General features: G+C 50.3%; 5 non-coding genes and 4 pseudogenes across 5 annotated transcripts; all 9 read right to left on the reverse strand.

The window, feature by feature from the left end:
* Positions 1 to 780: 780 nt before the first annotated feature.
* On the reverse strand, positions 781 to 852 carry trnae-uuc (transfer RNA glutamic acid (anticodon UUC)). The gene has a single exon. It is a non-coding gene; the product is annotated as a tRNA-Glu (tRNA).
* Positions 853 to 10,971: 10,119 nt separating this feature from the next.
* On the reverse strand, positions 10,972 to 11,090 carry LOC148668520 (5S ribosomal RNA; annotated as a pseudogene).
* A 536-nt stretch (positions 11,091 to 11,626) lies between these two features.
* Positions 11,627 to 11,745, reverse strand: LOC148668521 (5S ribosomal RNA; annotated as a pseudogene).
* A 535-nt stretch (positions 11,746 to 12,280) lies between these two features.
* Positions 12,281 to 12,399, reverse strand: LOC148668522 (5S ribosomal RNA). The gene has a single exon (XR_015938242.1). It is a non-coding gene; the product is annotated as a 5S ribosomal RNA (ribosomal RNA).
* Positions 12,400 to 12,938: 539 nt separating this feature from the next.
* On the reverse strand, positions 12,939 to 13,057 carry LOC148668523 (5S ribosomal RNA; annotated as a pseudogene).
* A 538-nt stretch (positions 13,058 to 13,595) lies between these two features.
* On the reverse strand, positions 13,596 to 13,714 carry LOC148668524 (5S ribosomal RNA). The gene has a single exon (XR_015938164.1). It is a non-coding gene; the product is annotated as a 5S ribosomal RNA (ribosomal RNA).
* A 537-nt stretch (positions 13,715 to 14,251) lies between these two features.
* On the reverse strand, positions 14,252 to 14,370 carry LOC148668525 (5S ribosomal RNA). The gene has a single exon (XR_015938093.1). It is a non-coding gene; the product is annotated as a 5S ribosomal RNA (ribosomal RNA).
* A 539-nt stretch (positions 14,371 to 14,909) lies between these two features.
* Positions 14,910 to 15,028, reverse strand: LOC148668526 (5S ribosomal RNA). The gene has a single exon (XR_015937564.1). It is a non-coding gene; the product is annotated as a 5S ribosomal RNA (ribosomal RNA).
* A 539-nt stretch (positions 15,029 to 15,567) lies between these two features.
* Positions 15,568 to 15,686, reverse strand: LOC148668527 (5S ribosomal RNA; annotated as a pseudogene).
* Between the last annotated feature and the right edge of the window lie 211 nt (positions 15,687 to 15,897).

Below are 15,897 nucleotides of genomic sequence, written 5' to 3' on the forward strand. Positions count from 1 at the left end.
TTCTGCTCCGTAAAGGAATCACAGCACGCGTCGGCTTCCAGCACGGTGGGTTGGGACACGATGCTGGGGGTCGGAGAGAGCGATGTCTTCCTCGTTAGTATAGGACCTGTCACCTGTCCCCACCTGTCACGCGGGAGACCGGGGTACATCAGGACGCGCATTGAAGTGAAAGCAGGATGCGCTGCGACCTGCACTGTGCAGATCCCGCCACACTAAGAGGTGAGTGGGTCTGTTCGATCACAGCGTGGTGACAAAAGAAGTCTGTTTCCACCTGGTTTCGAACAGGGGACTTTTCGCGTGGGAGGCGAACATGATAACCACTAACCTACGGAAACGATGGTAAACTGTGCCCAGCGGCCCAGTGCTGAGCTTCGCCAATGCGATTCAGCTGGTTCCAGTGCCTTTATTGGAGTGCGCTGATGGACCGTGCTCTCTCTCCAGAGACCAGCACGCCTGTCATGGACGGAGCAGGAAAGGCGGCGCCACATTCTACAGCCCTCTCCACGCAATCGACGAAATCGGGCTACTGAAGTGGAGAAAATCGCCTCTCCAGAAAGTGCAAATATCATCTTGGAGAGTATAAATCCTATTGCCGAAGGTCAGCCCTGTCTACCAGAGTAACCCTCCCACAGCGATGATCAGCTCGTCTCACACACGAGAAGTTTCGGTTGGAAACAAGCGCCCCCTCTTCTCGCACGTTTTGCACGTTCGAGTAGTTTTAATGCGGCTCTTTCGTACACGGTCCTGATCTTTTGGAAAGCAGGAGGCAAAATGGACACGTTCCCATACCGGGAGTCGAACCCGGGCCGCCTGGGTGAAAACCAGGAATCCTAACCGCTAGACCATATGGGAGCACACACAACCCACCCTGTTCCGGGCATCATGCAAGCAAACTACATAAATATGAGAAAACACGCAAGAGAGTTGTCACTCAGAGTGTCGAAGGGTCGATGTATACTGGGGCTCAGTTGAAATGCAACGTCAGGACTTTTCCGAATTATGTCACACGAAGAGAGCACAGCCTTTTCCTCCCTGCCACGTGTGTCTCGGTAACTCGCCGTGATCGTATAGTGGTCAGTACTTTGCGTTGTAGCCGCAACCGAGTCACGGCAGAATAGGGGCGTCTGCTTTTACTACTTGTACGAATGAAGGCAAAAAAAAGCCAATCGATGTGAACGAGCGGCGCTTTACAGAGGAGTACTGCCTGACTGGATTGTTGATGAACGACAGAGGCCACTCCGACCTCTTCTCGGTTTTCTTCAATGACTTACTAAGGATCTTCTACACATTCGCCCATGCAGGGGAAGCCAGTTACACCAAAGCAAACGCAGGAAAGTGCAATTCAAGCAGAGACCAGGAGGGACTTGTTTACACCGAGAGTGGTCGGAGAATGGAACAATGCGCCCAGCCCTGTTGCTGGAGCCGATTCTTGATGAGATCTTGGGCTCACTAAGAAGCCCCCGCTGGATGCTAATCTTTCTGTTGTTCTTGCAGGTCCTGCGCTGCTTTTGAGCCGACAGAGCTCGTCCTGGTCTGTCGGCACAGCCCAATTGCAAATGATCGGCTCCGCGTCCAGTGTGTGATCTCCTGTTCAAGCCCAAGCGAAGACACAGTGAGCCTATCTGTCAATAATAGTAATACAGTGTGGGATGTCCTGTCCCAGTCTGAGGAACAAACAGTGAGCATGTCTCTCAATAATAATAATAATAATAATAATAATAATATAGTGTGGGATCTCCTGTCCCAGCCTGGGGAACAGTGAGCCTGTTTCACAATAATAATAATACAGTGTGTGATCTCTTGTCCCAGCCTGAGGAACAGACAGAGAGCCTGTCTCTCAATACTAATAATACAGTGTGTGATCTCCTGTCCCAGCCTGAGGAACAGACAGTGAGCCTCTCTCTCAGTAATAATAATACAGTGTGTGATCTCCTGTCCCAGCCCAAACGACGACACAGTGTGCCTATCTGTCAATAATAATAATACAGGGTGCAATCTCCTGTCCCAGCCTGAGGAACAGTGTGCCTGTCAATCAATAATAATATTACAGTATGTGATCTCCTGCTCCAGCCTGAGGAACAGACAGTGAGACTGTCTCTCAATAATAATAATACAGTGTATGTCCTCCTGTCCCAGCCTGAGGAAAAGACAGTGAGCCTGTCTCTCAATAATAATAATCCAGTGTGTGATCTCCTGTTCAAGCCCAAGCGAAGACACAGTGAGCCTATCTGTCAATAATAGTAATACAATGTGTGATCTCCTGTCCCATTCTGAGGAACAGACAGTCAGCCTATCTGTCAATAATAATAATACAGTGTGTGATCTCCTGTCCCAGCCTGAAGAACAGAGAGTGAGCCTGTCTCTCAATAATAATACAGTGTGTGATCCTCTGTCCCAGCCTGATGAACAGACAGTGAGCCTGTCTCTCAATAAAAATAATACAGTGTGTGATCCCCTGTCCCAGCCAGAGGAACAGACAGTGAGCCCGTCTCTCAGTAATAATAATACAGTGTGTTATCTCCTGTCCCAGCCTGAGGAACAGTGAGCCTGTCAATCAATAATAATAATACAATATGTGATGTCCTGTCTCAGCCTGTGGAACAGAGAGTAAGCCTGTCTCTCAATAATAATAATACAGTGTGTGATCTCCTGTCCCAGCCAGGGGAACAGTGAGCCAGACTCTCAGTAATAATAATACAGTGTGATCTACTGTCCCAGCATGAGGAACAGTGAGACTGTCTCTCAATAATAATAATACAGTATGTGACCAACTGTCCCAGACTGAGGAAAAGATAGTGAGTCTGTCTCTCAATAATAATAATACAGTGTGAATTCCTGTCTCCCCCTGAGGAACAGAGAGTAAGCCTCTCTCTCAATAATAATAATACAGTGTGTGATCTCCTGTCCCAGCCTGAGGAACAGACAGTGAGCCTGTCTCAATAATAATACAGTGTGTGACCATCTGTCCCAGACCGAGGAAAAGACAGTGAGTCTGTCTCTAAATAATAATAATACAGTGTGGGATCTCCTGTCCCAGCCTGGGGAACAGTGAGCCAGACTCTCAATAATAATAATACATTGTGACCTACTGTCCCAGCCTGAGGAACAGACAGTGAGTTTGTCTCTCAATAATAATACAGTGTTATCTCCTGTCCCAGCCTGGGGAACAGACAGTGAGCCTGTCTCTCAATAATAATAATACAGTGTGTAATCTCCTGTCCCAGACTGAGGAACAGACAGTGAGACTGTCTCTCAATAATTATAATAATACTGTGTGATCTCCTGACCCAGCCTGGGGAACATACAGTGAGCCTGTCTCTCTATAATAATAATACAGTGTGTGATCCTCTGTCCCAGCCTGAGGAACAGACAGTGAGCCTGTCTCTCAATAATAATAATTCAGTGTGGGATCTCCTGTCCAACTCTGAGGAACAGTGAGCCTGTCTCTCTATAATAATAATACAGTGTGTGATCCTCTGTCTCAGCTTGAGGAACAGAGAGTAAGCCTGTCTCTCAATAATAATAATACAGTGTGGGATCCTCTGTCCCAGTGTGAGGAACAGACAGTGAGCCTGTCTCTCAATAATAATACAGTGTGTGATCTCCTGTCCCAGCGTGAGGAACAGTGAGCCTGTCAATCAATAATAATACAGTATGTGATCTCCTGTCCCAGCCTGGGGAACAGTGAGCCAGACTCTCAATAATATTAATAATAATAATACAGTGTGATTTACTGTCCCAGCCTGAGATACAGACAGTGAGCCTGTCTCTAAATAATAAGATAGTGTGTGACCACCTTCTGTGGTCTGTTTCAAATCCGCCCGCAATGAGACACAGAGGAGAAATGAAGAGCCCCAGTCGTGCTAGAAAATCACCCGGGAAAGTGACTTTCAATGTAGGAAAAAAAAGTCGTTAGTAACAGACATAATATGTTTGTTTTGTTTTTTTAATCGCTGCGATGTGTGACTAAGCTCATACGACTAAGAGTTGCTCCCTTTGTCTAGATCTGGTAACCTGCTCGTCGCTGGTGGGCCAGATTGTGTCCCCCGTCTCTACACTGGGGCATTAAGACCCACACAGACCGCAGGGTGAGTGCCCCCTGCTGGCCCCACTGAGAGGTCGTATCCCACCTCCTCCGCTCTCTGAGAAAAGCAGTATCTTCAGGCCCTGACATCCCACCCCTGCCACTCTCTGCGTAAATAAGTATCGTCAGGCCTGACATCCCACCCCTGCCACTCCCTGCGTAAAGAAGTGTCGTATGGCCCTGACATCACACCCCCACCACTCTCTGCCGAAAGCACTGTCATATAGCCCTGACATCCCACCCCTCCACTCTCTGCATAAAGCAGTGTTGTCAAGCCCTGACATCCCACCCCCACCACTCTCTGTGTAAAGCACTGTCATATGGCCCTGACATCCTAGCCCCATCACTCTCTGCGGAAAGCACTGTCGTATAGCCTTGACACCCACCTCTCCACTCTCTGTGTAAAGCAGTGTCATCTAGCCCTGACATCCCACCCCCTCCACTCTCTGAATAAAGAAGTGTCATATGGCCCTGACACCCACTCCTCCATTCTCTGCATAAAGCAGTGTCGTCAGGCCCTGACATCCCACCCCTCCACTCTCTGCGTAATGCGGTATCGTCAGGCCTTGACATCCAACCCCCGCCACTCTCTGCGTAAAGCAGACATGTTACAGACATTTACAACAAAGACGTATTATAAAATATTGACATATACTGTAGGCGGCTGGAGCATTATTGGGAGACAGACTCACTGTTCCTCAGGCTGTGACAGGAGATCACATACTGGGCTGCCAGATCAACTGAGTTCCCTCCTCCCTCTCCCAGTAGGATTGGGACCCGTTGTGATTCTGGCAGGTGTGGGAACTCTGGGATTAGATTTCTGAATTTCGGGAAGAATGTTTCTCTAATCCTAGAGTATCTGTCACAGTGCAGTAGGAAGTGCACCTCTGTCTCTATTTCTCCCCGCTGGCAGTGGGAGCACAGCCTGTCCTCTCTGGGCAGCCAGGTCTGCCTGTGTCGCCCAGTTTCTATGGCCAAGTTGTGGTCACTGAGCCTGTACTTCGTCAGGGTCTGTTTCTGTTTGTTATTTTTTATTTTGGTCAAATATTCAGCTAGTGTGTATTGTCTGTTTAAGGTTCTGTAGCATTCCAGTTTATGTTGTGTTTGTGTGTGTGTGTCCCAATGTGTGAGATATTGCTATTTGATCTGTGCTGTGATGTGGTTGAGTCTGGGTTGTGGTGCTCTAGCAGTGCTGTCCTGAGGCTGGTTAGTGTCGGTGTCACTCACTGCGAGTGTGATCTCAGCAGAGTCTCTGTACTCTTGGGACACTTGACTCACCTGTCTCTCTCTTTCTCTCCCTGTGCTGTCCCTCTCCTGCCCCCTCTCTCCCTCCTCGGACTCCAACTGGAGGAGGTCCAATCACCACCTCCTGTGAGACAGAAGAAAAAGAAGGTGGGTAATGCTCTGATCCTCTCTTTACTCCTGTCCAGTGTCCAGTCAGTGTGTCTGTATGAACCCCTCTCTCTCTCAGTGCAGTGTTCATGTACTGGAGTGTCCAGTCAGTGTGTGTGTATGAACCCCTCTCTCTCTCAGTGCAGTGTTCATGTCCTGGAGTGTCCAGTCAGTGTGTCTGTATCAACCCCTCTCTCCCAGTGCAGTGTTCATGTACTGGAGTGTCCAGTCCGACTCTTAACGTGACTCTCCTGTCTCTGCTTCAGAAGCGCTGGTGCGTCTTTTTAAACTCCCTGAGCTGCGTGTCGGTGGAGACAGATGATCAGGACGAGCCGATGGAGGCGGCGGAGACCGTGGGTCAGGAGAGGAAGAGCGAGGGAGAGGAGGAGCAGGCTGCCGGGAAGGACAAGAAGAGGAAGAGGAGGTGCAGGTGAGCAGACAGGGGGGCGCCGCCCGGTCGTGTCTGTGATTCAAGGAGAAGTCTCCTCTTGCTGTTTGATGTCATGGTGACGTCTGTGTCTGTGTCCCTCACACCTGCAATAACAATATTCTTTCCAGGTTCCTTTCCTGGTTCTGTGCCTGCTAAGATCTGGACTGGACTGGACTGGACTGAATTGGACTGGACCGAAGCTGAGGGACCCCAGACTGTGCTGGACCGAAGCTGAGGGACCCCAGACTGGACTGGACAGGAGCTGAGGGACACCAGACTGTGCTGGACCGAAGCTGAGGGACCCCAGTCTGGACTGAAGCTGAGGGACCCCAGACTGTGCTGGACCGAAGCTGAGGGACCCCAGTCTATGCTGGACCGAAGCTGAGGGACCCCAGACTGTGCTGGACCGAAGCTGAGGGACCCCAGACTGTGCTGGTCTGAAGCTGAGGGACCCCAGACTGGACAGCACTGGAGCTGAGGGACACCAGACTGGACTGGACTGAAGCTTAGGGACCCCAGTCTGGACCGAAGCTGAGGGACCCCAGACTGGACCGAAGCTGAGGGACCCCAGTCTGTGCTGGACCGAAGCTGAGGGACTCCAGACTGGACCGAAGCTGAGGGACCCCAGACTGTGCTGGACCGATGCTGAGGGGCCCCAGACTGGACTGAAGCTGAGGGGCCCCAGACTGGTCTGGACTGAAGCTGAGGGGCCCCAGACTGGACTGATGACCTTTTGTTAAGCATCAATAAACATTTTTTTAAAAAAATCTGTTTAGCTTTTGGTTTTTTCCCTCCCCCCCCCCCAAGGCTGCTGCTGGGAGAGGTGTGAGTAGGGCCAGCAGGGGGCGCTCTCACCCTGCAGACTGTGTGGGTCCTGATGCCCCAGTATAGTGACGGGGGACACTGGACTGTAAACAGGCGCCGTCCTTCGGATGAGACGTAAAACCGAGGTCCTGACTCTCTGTGCTTGTTAACAATCCCGGGGTGTTTCTGGAGAAGAGTAGGGGTGTTATCCCAGTGTCCTGGCCTGATTCCCCCCCTAGTCTTGACCCATCATGGCCTCCGTATCACCCCCCTCTCTGAACTGGCTCCATTCCTCTGCTCTCCTCCCCACTGAGAGCTGCTGTGTGCTGAGCGGACTGGAGCATCATCCAGGTGGAGGCTGCACACTGGGGGGACTGGAGGGGATCTCCCTGACCTGGGAGGAGCTCTGAGTGGAGGGTCCAGACTTATTAATTATTATTATTATTCGTGCTGCACTGGGCTTCAGTCCTGGCAGTGAGAGGGGGACTCTGTGATCAGTACAGATACTTATGACTGTATAATAATACACGATAGAAATGGAAAACAGGGTAGCGCTGTAGTCCCTTCGAAACGTTTTGAACTGCCAGAAGAAGTTTTCACAACCTGGACTCGTGAAGGTACAGGTCTTCTCCCATCGTCCGGAGTAAGGTGAGAGGTCACCCCCTCGGGGCGCAGTATCCCCGATGCACCCCCCCACCACCACCCAAAACGACACACACTTCTGTGACGATTGGGAGACCAGCCCCTGCGGTGGAGGAAACGACCCGCTGGAGAGAACACGCAGACTCCACACAGAAGGGTCACCTCGGCATTTATTCCAACAGCACAACAACACCAGAGAGAAACGGTCTCCGAAAGATAAGCGTACACCGGGAAAAACACGACGGGGTCATTACAAACGGGAATAGGAGTTCTTTTTTTCTTTTTTTTCTGGACGTCAGTTGTATAGTGTCCTGGTGATTTCTCCCGTTTCGAACAGAGTTTAATGTCGCGTTTCTACTTTATTAGAGAGAGGCACTGAACTTTGGGGAACGTGACATCCACCCAGTATTACTAGTAGGTTGATAAATATAAATGTTCTTTTCCCCCCCGTATGATACCTCGCGAAATATAACGATGGCCAACTCCTTAAGTCGAAATTTAAACCCTTCTCACGCTACAAGACAGTCCGTCAACATCGCCGCGGCCCGAAGCGCGACCTTCGGTATGACGTTGGCGGAAAATGGGGTAGGGTAAGTACGTCACAGCCGGGGGAAGCCCCTATCACGTGAGAGGGGTGCGGCGGGCGACGAGCCCCCAGGGGCGAAGAGAAGTTGATTTGCGTGGGGTGTGGAAACACTACACGACCGGGCAAGCGAGCCGTTTTTTTTTGTTTTGTTTTTTCCAGAACATCAGAACAACCGCAGAGATGACCATCGATCCACCTCCAGACGTTTCCTTTTTTGTCGTCTTTGGCCCCCAAAATAAAAAGAAAAACTGGGATCCATCGTGGCATTGCCAAATTAAAACGTCAACCACTTTTCGGGCTTTCGTGCTGTCCATGATGAAACCGTCATGGTTGTGTAAGCATACGTTACGTCACAGACCGGCGGCGCTCGGACGTGAGGAGTGTCGTTACGTTTTTGAAATGGCACGTCAGACAAGATCTCTGACAAGATCTCCGAAAAACCCAAACCTGTAAGATTCAATTTCAATTCAGTTTTTTTTATATAGCGCCTTTCACAACACGAATGCCCCAAGGCCCCGAACAAAGGAGTTGTTCCACACCCCTGCCACCCTCTGTGTACAGTAGAGCCCCCTGTACTGACTGGAGGAGCTCACCCAGGCTTTTGGGCTAATTGGCTTCTGGGAAAACTGGCCCTGGTGTGTGTGTGTCCTGTGATGGAGTGCTGTCCTGTCCAGGGTGTGTGAGTGAGTGTGTGTTTGTCATGTGATGGACTGGTTCCTGTCCAGGGTGTGTGAGTGTGTGTCTGAGTGTCCTGTGAGGGACTGGTGTCCTATCCAGGTTGTGTGTGTGTGTCCTGTGAGGGACTGGTGTCCTGTTCAGGGTGTGTGAGTGTGTGAGTGTGTGTGTGTGTGTGAGTGTGTGTGTGTGTGAGTGTGAGTGTGAGTGTGTGTGTGTGTATGTGTGTGTGTGTGTGTCCTGTGAGTGACTGGTTCCTGTCCAGGGTGTGTGAGTGTGTGTCTGAGTGTCCTGTGAGGGACTGGTGTCCTATCCAGGTTGTGTGTGTGTGTCCTGTGAGGGACTGGTGTCCTGTTCAGGGTGTGTGTGTGTGAGTGTGTGTGAGTGTGAGTGTGTGTGTGTGTCCTGTGAGTGACTGGTGTCCTGTCCAGGGTGTGTGAGTGAGTGTGTGTGTGTCCTGTGATGGACAGATGGTACCAAGCCTGGACACCCATGAGACACTGGCTTCCTCAGAAGACTCTCACGGAGGGCACACTGTCCCTAACCCGGGTCCAGAAGAAACTACAGTGATCTATAATTCCTGCGCCTCGGAAGGGTTTATGACGTCTATGTCCGGCGCCCGCGCCCGTGGACCGGCGGTTTGGCGTCGCGCTCCGCAGCTCGAGCTTCGGTGCGAGGCAGGGCGCGAGGGAGTCGATGTGGCCTCGGTGCCATCTTTGCTGGTGAGTCAATTGTGACCGTTGCGGTACAATAAACCATCAATAAACCTTTTCCCACCCCGTCCAGTATTTCTGTCGCGGCCCACGTCCCTTACAATCGACAAACTATTAAAAAAAAACAGTAGCCCTTCGCAACATTACACGCCATTTTTTTATTTTAAACGTCCGCTAGATACGCAGGTGGCTCGATACCTGTCTTATCCTCGCCGGCGTCTTTATACCGGCAAGTGAATTTTATATGGGGTCCCTCAGAATTGTGACAGAAATGTCAGTGAACCACAATAAAAAACGAAACTTTTTTTTTAAAGGCGGTGAATGGATTTTCTGAGTAACCGTGTAGCGACTAACGTAAGGAAAAAAAAGTTGTCTTTCCCTACGAAGACGTTTTGGTACAGGACTTTCTTTAAATATCAGTTGTGCATAGCGTTTTACAAAAAGTTGATGATGATCTTGGAGATAATTGCAAAGGAAAATTGAGATAACTACCAAAACATTACGTGTGAAACGACAGGACAGAACATTGAACCCACAAAGAAACAAAGGTATGAAATATTGCCTCGTCATGGGGGGTTGATAATTGTAGTAAGTGTTCCTAATTTTCGTAAAGAAATGTATATTATGGGAGTCACACGTGAGATTTAGTGTATATACGTTTCATATTGTGCATATATACGGGGTTAAAAAGTGGAATGAGTATGATTATAAACTCGTGTGTCCTATAATCAGATAATTTTTGAACAAGCTTTGATTAGACAGGTGAAAAACAACATCAGATCCTTTTTTTAATATATTCTCACGTCTGAATATCAGCTTCTCCCCTCTGGCCAACATTTCAGGGCTCCCAGGTGTAGATCCCAAATTGAAACAAATATTAATTTGTTACCCAGTTAAACAGTTAATAGAAGTGAGTGACCAGGGTAAATAAAGGTGGGTCAGTGTAAACTGTTTATTCTGGACCAGACTTCGTCATGTGTGATATGTCATGACTTCTTATATGAAGTTTTATCTTTATATTTAGTTCTACATGTGTAATAGATGCGATGTGTGTCCATAAAAAGGTTTCTCCAGGGGAAAATCAAGTTCATTTTAAAACCGTGTTTCCTTTTTAGGGTACGTTTGCATTCCAAGTGTGGGGTTTTTGCCTTTTTATCATATTTTGGATGTGAATCCGTGGTATTTTTGCTGAGACAAATTGCCTTTCTTATACGCGGAGGGATCTGCTCGTGAGATGTCCGCTTGGTCCATTTCTGAGCTCAGTATAAGGTGTAGAAAGCATGACTGTCATCATAACCCGCATCTCACCCAGGTGTGGAATAATGTTGTGACTATTGCTTCAGCAATAACATGCTGATTGCATGTTTCTAGATGGGTATAACAGAGATCTCAACTACTGAGGGGCCTTATTAATAAAGTCTCCACAGCCGAAGCGCTGTGTCTCTTTTCAGCTGGCGATAAACCTTTCCTCGATCCTTTGCGGACTTGTAAAACTGTTCCTGATCAGAATAAAAAACGCTCACGCTAATACACAAGCACCCGTGTCTCGCCAAAGCTGACAAATAAACAGACGGACAAGCCGCACTGCACGTGTGAACAGGGGAATGAGCGAGCGAGCGGGGATAGGGCGTCTCCTGCGCTTAAAAGCTTACAGCACCTGGTATTCCCAGGCGGTCTCCCATCCAAGTACTAACCAGGCCCATCCCTGTTTAGCTTCCGAGATCAAACGAGATAAGGCGTGTTCAAGGGGGTGTGGCCGTAAGCGAGAGCAAGGCTCGCTGGCACCCTTCTTATTGAGAGGACAGCTCCGTCACCTCTTTTACGACGCTGCTTTTTTTCCCTTGCGTTTTTCTCTTCTTTCCACGTTCTCTCTCTTCACTGCCTTCGTCCCGCTCTATTTCACTTCAGCCTTTCACTCTTGCTTCCTTCCAATGAGGACGGAGCTGCGGGAGAAAGGGCGCTATAGAAGATCGCTGTGGAGAGCTGCTGCTGTGCTTTGACATCTGAGCTCTGTGGAAAACGATCTCAATACAATTCTGAAAAACGCGACTCTCCGAACGCCAGCCGAACAAGTCTCCACAGCCGAAGCGCTGTGTCTCTTTTCAGCTGGCGATAAACCTTTCCTCGATCCTTTGCGGGCTTGTAAAACTGTTCCTGATCAGAATAAAAAACGCTCACGCTAATACACAAGTACCCGTGTCTCGCCAAAGCTGACAAATAAACAGACGGACAAGCCGCACTGCACGTGTGAACAGGGGAATGAGCGAGCGAGCGGGGATAGGGCGCCTCCTGCGCTTAAAAGCTTACAGCACCTGGTATTCCCAGGCGGTCTCCCATCCAAGTACTAACCAGACCCATCCCTGTTTAGCTTCCGAGACCAGACGAGATCAGCCGTGCTCAAGGGGGTGTGGCCGTAAGCGAGAGCAAGGCTCGCTGGCACCCTTCTTATTTAGAGGACAGCTCCGTCACCTCTTTTACGACGCTGCTTTTTTTCCCTTGCGTTTTTCTCTTCTTCCCACATTCTCTCTCTCTTCACTGCCTTCGTCCCCGCTCTATTTCACTTCAGCCTTTCACTCTTGCTTCCTTCCAATGAGGACGGAGCTGCGGGAGAAAGGGCGCTATAGAGGATCGCTGTGGAGAGCTGCTGCTGTGCTTTGACATCTGAGCTCTGTGGAAAACGATCTCAATACAATTCTGAAAAACGCGACTCTCCGAACGCCAGCCGAACAAGTCTCCACAGCCGAAGCGCTGTGTCTCTTTTCAGCTGGCGATAAACCTTTCCTCGATCCTTTGCGGACTTGTAAAACTGTTCCTGGTCAGAATAAAAAACGCTCACGCTAATACACAAGCACCCGTGTCTCGCCAAAGCTGACAAATAGACGGACAAGCCGCACTGCACGTGTGAACAGGGGAATGAGCGAGCGAGCGGGGATAGGGCGCCTCCTGCGCTTAAAAGCTTACAGCACCTGGTATTCCCAGGCGGTCTCCCATCCAAGTACTAACCAGGCCCATCCCTGTTTAGCTTCCGAGATCAGACGAGATCAGGCGTGCTCAAGGGGGTGTGGCCATAAGCAAGAGCAAGGCTCGCTGGCACCCTTCTTATTGAGAGGACAGCTCCGTCACCTCTTTTACGACGCTGCTTTTTTTCCCTTGCGTTTTTCTCTTCTTCCCACGTTCTCTCTCTCTTCACTGCCTTTGTCCCCGCTCTATTTCACTTCAGCCTTTCACTCTTGCTTCCTTCCAATGAGGACGGAGCTGCGGGAGAAAGGGCGCTATAGAGGATCGCTGTGGAGAGCTGCTGCTGTGCTTTGACATCTGAGCTCTGTGGAAAACGATCTCAACACAATCCTGAAAAACGCGACTCTCCGAACGCCAGCCGAACAAGTCTCCACAGCCGAAGCGCTGTGTCTCTTTTCAGCTGGCGATACACCTTTCCTCGATCCTTTGCGGACTTGTAAAACTGTTCCTGATCAGAATCAAAAACGCTCACGCTAATACACAAGCACCCGTGTCTCGCCAAAGCTGACAAATAAACAGACGGACAAGCCGCACTGCACGTGTGAACAGGGGAATGAGCGAGCGAGCGGGGATAGGGCGCCTCCTGCGCTTAAAAGCTTACAGCACCTGGTATTCCCAGGCGGTCTCCCATCCAAGTACTAATCAGGCCCATCCCTGTTTAGCTTCCGAGATCAAACGAGATCAGGCGTGCTCAAGGGGGTGTGGCCGTAAGCGAGAGCAAGGCTCGCTGGCACCCTTCTTATTGAGAGGACAGCTCCGTCACCTCTTTTACGACGCTGCTTTTTTCCCTTGCGTTTTTCTCTTCTTCCCACATTCTCTCTCTCTTCACTGCCTTCGTCCCCGCTCTATTTCACTTCAGCCTTTCACTCTTGCTTCCTTCCAATGAGGACGGAGCTGCGGGAGAAAGGGCGCTATAGAGGATCGCTGTGGAGAGCTGCTGCTGTGCTTTGATATCTGAGCTCTGTGGAAAACGATCTCAATACAATTCTGAAAAACGCGACTCTCCGAACGCCAGCCGAACAAGTCTCCACAGCCGAAGCGCTGTGTCTCTTTTCAGCTGGCGATACACCTTTCCTCGATCCTTTGCGGACTTGTAAAACTGTTCCTGATCAGAATAAAAAACGCTCACGCTAATACACAAGCACCCGCGTCTCGCCAAAGCTGACAAACAAACAGACGGACAAGCCGCACTGCACGTGTGAACAGGGGAATGAGCGAGCGAGCGGGGATAGGGCGCCTCCTGCGCTTAAAAGCTTACAGCACCTGGTATTCCCAGGCGGTCTCCCATCCAAGTACTAAACAGGCCCATCCCTGTTTAGCTTCCGAGATCAGACGAGATCAGGTGTGCTCAAGGGGGTGTGGCCGTAAGCGAGAGCAAGGCTCGCTGGCACCCTTCTTAATGAGAGGACAGCTCCGTCACCTCTTTTACGACGGTGCTTTTTTTCCCTTGCGTTTTTCTCTTCTTCCCACGTTCTCTCTCTTCACTGCCTTCGTCCCCGCTCTATTTCACTTCAGCCTTTCACTCTTGCTTCCTTCCAATGAGGAAGGAGCTGCGGGAGAAAGGGCGCTATAGAGGATCGCTGTGGAGAGCTGCTGCTGTGCTTTGACATCTGAGCTCTGTGGAAAACGATCTCAATACAATTCTGAAAAACGCGACTCTCCGAACGCCAGCCGAACAAGTCTCCACAGCCGAAGCGCTGTGTCTCTTTTCAGCTGGCGATAAACCTTTCCTCGATCCTTTGCGGACTTGTAAAACTGTTCCTGATCAGAATAAAAAACGCTCACGCTAATACACAAGCACCCGTGTCTCGCCAAAGCTGACAAATAAACAGACGGACAAGCCGCACTGCACGTGTGAACAGGGGAATGAGCGAGCGAGCGGGGATAAGGCGCCTCCTGCGCTTAAAAGCTTACAGCACCTGGTATTCCCAGGCGGTCTCCCATCCCAGTACTAACCAGGCCCATCCCTGTTTAGCTTCCGAGATCAGACGAGATCAGGCGTGCTCAAGGGGGTGTGGCCATAAGCAAGAGCAAGGCTCGCTGGCACCCTTCTTATTGAGAGGACAGCTCCGTCACCTCTTTTACGACGCTGCTTTTTTTCCCTTGCGTTTTTCTCTTCTTCCCACGTTCTCTCTCTCTTCACTGCCTTTGTCCCCGCTCTATTTCACTTCAGCCTTTCACTCTTGCTTCCTTCCAATGAGGACGGAGCTGCGGGAGAAAGGGCGCTATAGAGGATCGCTGTGGAGAGCTGCTGCTCTGCTTTAACATCTGAGCTCTGTGGAAAACGATCTCAATACAATTCTGAAAAACGCGACTCTCCGAACGCCAGCCGAACAAGTCTCCGCAGCCGAAGCGCTGTGTCTCTTTTCAGCTAGCGATAAACCTTTCCTCGATCCTTTGCGGACTTGTAAAACTGTTCCTGATCAGAATAAAAAACGCTCACGCTAATACACAAGCACCCGTGTCTCGCCAAAGCTGACAAATAAACAGACGGACAAGCCGCACTGCACGTGTGAACAGGGGAATGAGCGAACGAGCGGGGATAGGGCGCCTCCTGCGCTTAAAAGCTTACAGCACCTGGTATTCCCAGGCGGTCTCCCATCCAAGTACTAACCAGGCCCATCCCTGTTTAGCTTCCGAGATCAGACGAGATCAGGCGTGCTCAAGGGGGTGTGGCCGTAAGCGAGAGCAAGGCTCGCTGGCACCCTTCTTATTGAGAGGACAGCTCCGTCACCTCTTTTACGACGCTGCTTTTTTTCCCTTGCGTTTTTCTCTTCTTCCCACGTTCTCTCTCTCTTCACTGCCTTCGTCCCCGCTCTATTTCACTTCAGCCTTTCACTCTTGCTTCCTTCCAATGAGGACGGAGCTGCGGGAGAAAGGGCGCTATAGAGGATCGCTGTGGAGAGCTGCTGCTGTGCTTTGACATCTGAGCTCTGTGGAAAACGATCTCAACACAATCCTGAAAAACGCGACTCTCCGAACGCCAGCCGAACAAGTCTCCACAGCCGAAGCGCTGTGTCTCTTTTCAGCTGGCGATACACCTTTCCTCGATCCTTTGCGGACTTGTAAAACTGTTCCTGATCAGAATTAAAAACGCTCACGCTAATACACAAGCACCCGTGTCTCGCCAAAGCTGACAAATAAACAGACGGACAAGCCGCACTGCACGTGTGAACAGGGGAATGAGCGAGCGAGCGGGGATAGGGCGCCTCCTGCGCTTAAAAGCTTACAGCACCTGGTATTCCCAGGCGGTCTCCCATCCAAGTACTAACCAGGCCCATCCCTGTTTTGCTTCCGAAATCAGACGAGATCAGGCGTGCTCAAGGGGGTGTGGCCGTAAGCGAGAGCAAGGCTCGCTGGCACCCTTCTTATTGAGAGGACAGCTCCGTCACCTCTTTTACGACGCTGCTTTTTTCCCTTGCGTTTTTCTCTTCTTCCCACATTCTCTCTCTCTTCACTGCCTTCGTCCCCGCTCTATTTCACTTCAGCCTTTCACTCTTGCTTCCTTCCAATGAGGACAGAGCTGCGGGAGAAAGGGCGCTATAGAGGATCG

This window comes from Lepisosteus platostomus, chromosome 5 (assembly GCF_059453375.1).
Source record: "Lepisosteus platostomus isolate fLepPlt1 chromosome 5, fLepPlt1.hap1, whole genome shotgun sequence".
NCBI lineage: Eukaryota > Metazoa > Chordata > Actinopteri > Semionotiformes > Lepisosteidae > Lepisosteus > Lepisosteus platostomus.